The sequence below is a fragment of the Sinohyriopsis cumingii genome, chromosome 14 (genome assembly GCF_028554795.1).
Source record: "Sinohyriopsis cumingii isolate HCF-2022 chromosome 14, ASM2855479v2, whole genome shotgun sequence".
Taxonomy (NCBI): domain Eukaryota; kingdom Metazoa; phylum Mollusca; class Bivalvia; order Unionida; family Unionidae; genus Sinohyriopsis; species Sinohyriopsis cumingii.
Genome location: NC_142974.1, coordinates 49,971,509 through 49,977,474, shown reverse-complemented (window position 1 = coordinate 49,977,474; position 5,966 = coordinate 49,971,509).

Genomic DNA, 5,966 nt, shown 5'->3' with positions numbered 1-5,966 from the left:
TGTTTGATTCATGCTTTATGGCACAGCAAGACCAATAAGTTAATTAGTGCCGAAACCATTGAACTAACATGCTTTATCCAAGATCAGACCACTGTTGCTGACCCTGCTGGGTCTGGTTGTAAGATTCTTACCCACACCCTATCAGTTCTTGTTACAAATATATAGATATATCATGTATTATTTTTATAATATAGATATAATTGAGACATTTGGTTTAATGCCAGTTCTACTTCTACGACTGGGGTCCCGAGTTGTCGAGTGGTCTAAAGCGCTCGCCGTTATGGATCATTGCCATCTCACCTCTGTCTGTGTGGATTCAAGTCTCGGTTTCGGCCAATGTGGTTATGTGAGAAAGCTTGCCATTAGCTTCTCGTGGGTGGGTGGCTCTTTCCTGGGATTTCGCGGGTTCTTCCTTCGCCATTAATATTGGCCGCCATGTATAGCCTATCGAGTGCTGAAAAATTCTGTTAAACCCTGCAACAACAATAACATTAACAACATACATACATGCATGCATGCATACCTACCTACCTACCTACATACATACATACCACTCCCTTGATAACCTGCGCACTGTTAATTCGCGAACCCGCTTATAATGCAGGGACAGTCGTGGATCCCATTTTGTTATTTTGAAATGACCCCAAAAATAGACCCTTATTTGTTGAACGTGAAGAAAATTGCAATCAAAACTGCTAAACGAAACCTTGATATATATGATTTGTTTTATCATCAAAACTTGAATCAACATTATGCAATTATCAGCTTTTAATAAGAAATTTTGTTAAAACAATTTCAAAACAACATTCATAGTGCACCGTAAGTAACAGTATTCAATGAAATTTCGATCGATAAAAAAATCACTAATAAACAAACTAAATAGATGTTTTGTATCAAATGAAATTCATATATTAGTTGTATCGTTTAGCACGGTTTAAGTGTAATCATCATATAGTAACATATACGCTGTGCCCTGTTGCATTGACACATGACGTATGTCTATCTACCGTAACAGCTATGTCGCGAACATTTCCGTGTGAACCTAATTAATTGCCGACCTTGTTTGATACTTGATTTGCGAAACTGTTTGTTGCATTGTAAGAAACTGAATTAAAAGTTGACCATCTTTGTATTATAATGATAAGTATGTATTTTGTATTAAATTAAATACTCATGCTGAACAGATTTAGTTTGATGATTTATTATGCTTCCTAAAAATGTCGAATAAGATTTTGGGTCAAATGCGCGACTGTCCCCCATAATGCCGTACTCTAACAATCCTCAAGCCCGGCCCTAGGGCAAGGCGAACAAGGCAACCACCTTGGACCCCGTACTTTCAGGAAATCAACTTCGCAATGCAATTCTTTTGCTTGTGACCACTTGCTCATCGCCTGCTGCCTTGAGCCCGCACATTCTAGGGCCAGGCCTGACAATACTGGATGTACTTGCTGTGTAACGTATTCTCAATCGGTACCATGTATCAGACGATATTCCCTTTAACTGCTTTCAGTTTCTTTAAGCTTTGCTTTCCGGCTAACGATTATATATTAAAAATCAAAGAAAACTTTTTAATGAACGGAAATGTTTACCGTTAAAGGTATAAAATTATTGACAACTGAGACAAAATATATTTCGCTGACTTCAATATTTTTGTCTTCAGGAGTTTCAAATCAGTACATTACTACCAACTTGATATAATATTTACAAGATCGAAGATAATACATCTAACAATTGTAGCTTTAAGTAAACCGACGAAAGTACAGCTCTAACAAAATCTTTTAAGTATTCAGGCCAATTCTAAAATCATCCTATATGTTTACAAACTACCTTATGTCTCCATTCTTATCTATTAGTCAATTGAGCCATCGTCGTTACTAAGGAAACGCAAAGTTCTTCACCTGAAACATTCTACCATGACGTGGCATTCTCGACATGGACTCCATGAGATTTATAGCGTACCAAAGACTTACAGTACGTTTATAACAGAAAATAAAAGAACCGCTTAACCGTTGGGTCCCCGTATAAATAGCTACTTAATTTTAATTCCAACCGACTTTCACAATGAAATTTCTTATAAAGCTATTTAAAGATTATTAAAATTTGCAAAAGAAATTAAACAATATAATACTTCATGGGAAATGCTTTACAGAAACAAACCCAGAGTTTACAGCTTTTATCAAAGGGTAACGTTAAAACTTAGAGTTACAAACTCAGACTTTTCAAGAAAAATACAGTGTCTTCGAAACTTCCCATATATGTAATGCTCTAAACGGGGAATCGGAATATTTAGGAGATCCTAATCGGAATAATCTGGCATGTCTTAAACTTATTTCGATACAAAAGTGGGATATTAAAGTTATGTAGAAATGGATAAAGAAATTGGACACTATTGGACACAATTTAAGGAATCTACAATTAGAAAATTATACTTACATCACGGAAGTTCATCGATTTTCCAAACAAGCAACACACGCATAATATTTTCTATTTTCATATGGAATTGTTGCTTAGTTGGTCTACTTTGGTCTAACCATTTCAGTGCTACCGACATAAGTTGAAATGAATGCATCTGCGGAGTCGGTTGAGCAGGCAAATATATGCCATTAACATGGTTTTGTCTTCCCTCATCCCATCAAAAAGAAAGCTGACTTAAATGAAAGATACCCTATTGCCGTTACGAGTCGAAAAACTTTGTTTATCCACTTTAGTTACTATGGAGCAAGGTCATGTTAAACGCTGTTTAATTTTTTTATTATTACAAACAGAAAGACTGTTCATAATGAGAACTTGCGCAATTTCTTGCATTAAAAAAATAGGAGTAATTTTATTATTATTATTATTATTATTATTACTTCCCCGTTGTAAGGGCTTGCACATCAGTAAATATAATATATAGCCCTGTTCTGAAAATGTATGTTGTAAAATGCAATTGTCGGTGTATTTTGTCTTCATCTTTCAATTAGAAAAGAATTCTTCAATTTGATAAATGAGTAAAGAAAACACGAATCATTTGCGCACTTATTTCTTCTTTTCCAATGTAAATAAGGTTAATACGATTTCTTTTTTGCACTTATTTCTTCTTTTCGCAAAAAGGAGTTTTTCTCGCACTTTAGTATTACCCGTGGTGGACATTTTGTTTTTGTGTAATGTAGGAGACACGAAGTAACGAATAAACTTTGTGCAAGGGTGACCATTCAAGATCAGCAAGTTCCCTAATTTTACATGGATGATAGGTGTGGAATGCCATCTTTACAGTATTGATTAAATGCTCAGATAATTAATTAATAATTAGAGCGCAGTTATCCATAGGTCAGATTGTGACCTATATATACAAGAGTTTGCTACCTTGTGTTAATTCGCGGAAGGGTGTTATCGTAAGTTTTTCCCTGATTGCCCGTGAAAACATCACACGATGGAACTTGCTGGAGAAGAACCATGTAAGTGTGAAGTATGTGCGGCAATGTTAAATATCCTTGGAACAATGAGTGGGCACATAAATACACATACCAGAGAAAAATCATTTAAGTGTGAAGTGTGTGGTTCAAGTTTTTTTAGGAGGGGAAATCTGAAAATGCACATGAGGATACATAGTGGAGAAAAACCATTCAAGTGTGAAGTATGTGATAAAAGGTTTTGTCACAGGGGAAATCTGAATACGCACTTTAGAATACATAGTGGAGAAAAACCATTTAAGTGTGAAGTTTGTGGCGAAAGCTTTAGTGACAGGGGAAATCTGAATATGCACACAAGGATACATAGTGGAGAAAAACCATATAAGTGTAAAGTTTGTGATAAACGGTTTAGTCACAAGGGACATCTGAATACGCACCTAAATATACATACTGGAGAAAAACCATTTAAGTGTGAAGTATGTGATAAAAGGCTTGGTAGCAGTGGATCCTTGAATGAGCACATGACAATACATACTGGAGAAAAACTATTTAAGTGTGAAGTATGTCTTCAAATGTTTCGGCACAGTGCAAGCCTCAATATGCACATGAGGATACATACTGGAGAAAAACCATATGAGTGTGCAGTGTGTGATAGAAGTTTTAGCCGAAGTGCATCTCGGAATCAGCATATGTTGGTACATACTGGAGAAAAACCATTTAAGTGTGAAGTGTGCGATAAAAGGTTTACTAGCAGTGGAAATTTGAATAAGCACATGAAGATACATACATGAGTGAAGTAGGTTCTGTTCAATGTTTAGAATTTACATTGCACATTTCAATACATATGGGAGAAAAACCGTTTACTTGCAAAGTATGTAATAAAATGTTTCTTCTGAGTGGACATCTAATGCAATCAAAGAACACTGTTTATGTTGGAGGATATATATATATATATATATATATATATATATGTCTGTGTATTATTTTTTTAACTTCAACTTCAGTTATGAGAATAAATAAATATAACTATATTATTATTACAGATAAGTTCATGTTGACTTGTTATTATCTGTATAGATGGCTTACAATCGTCAGTTGAGTAATGCCACTTTGGATAGACATGGCATGGAGACTGGTGGAGTTGGCCATGTTTTGGACAAAATATATTGTAATACTCTGACTGAATGCACAATCTTCCAGGCAGGAAAATAAAAAATTTCAAGGAAAAGAAATATTAAAACATTTCTCAGATTAGTGAAGGACGATGAGCTCTTAAGAGCAATCCCAAGGACATACCATAAGGCTTTTCAGCATTTCATAGCAGAGGCCATCATAAGGATCAGTCTTTTACTTGTCCCACATAAAAAAAATGTCCAAAAATTGTAACAAAAGGAAGAAAATAATAGCACATGTATGTATGTATCATGTATTTGTCTGTATGTATGTATGTATTTTCTTCTACTGATATATACCATTGTAATCATTATTATGCTCAGACTAAAAATGAACTAGTTGCGTTAAGTATTAACATGGGTGTATTATTATTAATTATGCTTGTATGTATGTGTTTATGTCTGCTATTCGATAATACCTTTGTAGATATTACTAAATATTGCTGTGTGTGTGGTTTGGATTTTTAATGTAGCTTTAAAAAAATCTGTCATGTCGCTAAAATGTCTGCAGTGTGACAGTTTATAGTAATGTCTAGCACATGGGCATCATGCCGCAGACATGTAGCATGATGCCACACCCAGTGACATTATCCAAACACCAGGCCGACCAATCCTAACACTAACCTCTTAATGCCGAGCGCCAAGTGAAGCAGCTGTTAGTACCAATTTTTTAAGTCTTTGGTATGACTTGGCTGGGGATTGAACCTATGACCTCCCCCGAGGCAGACGCTCTAACCACTAGGCCACCGGAGCGGTAATAAATATTGCTGAAAATATTACTATTAATAACAATATAAATAACAAATTAGTGTTAATTATTATTATTTTTCTTTAGCATATTTTAAACAGCTCATTAGAGTTTTGATTTAATGTTTTTTAAAATTTATCATTCTCTATCTCAAATTTCCTATGTGTCATCTGTCTGTCTCTCTCTCAAAATTCTGCTATGAAGGCCCAACCTAACCACAGCTCCCTCCCAAACATGAATCACTTCCTCTTGATATGGTCTTCATTTAAATGTTTGCAATGGTTGTACTTGCCTAAGGGTGATATTGCTTTCCACACATGCGTAAGCAGATTTAAAAAAAAGGCCATTAAGAGATACATGCATAAATGTTCTGTTATGACAGGGATTAATACTAAAAAAGGGAGAGTTCTGAAGGATTTAATGCCATGGGTCAAAAGAAGAAGGATTTTATTTACCATCCACATACCAAGGTAAGTGAAAATAAATTTATTAAGTACCAGCAAGTGTTTGATAGAAATGATCATAAGGTGAAAACTTCATTATAACATATGGCCTGACCCGGTTGGTCTCCACTACCAGTAATGTCACACACAAAAAATTGGAGATCTACTTGTTGGTCTACTCAAGGGATAGTTTTACATCAGCTCTAATCAT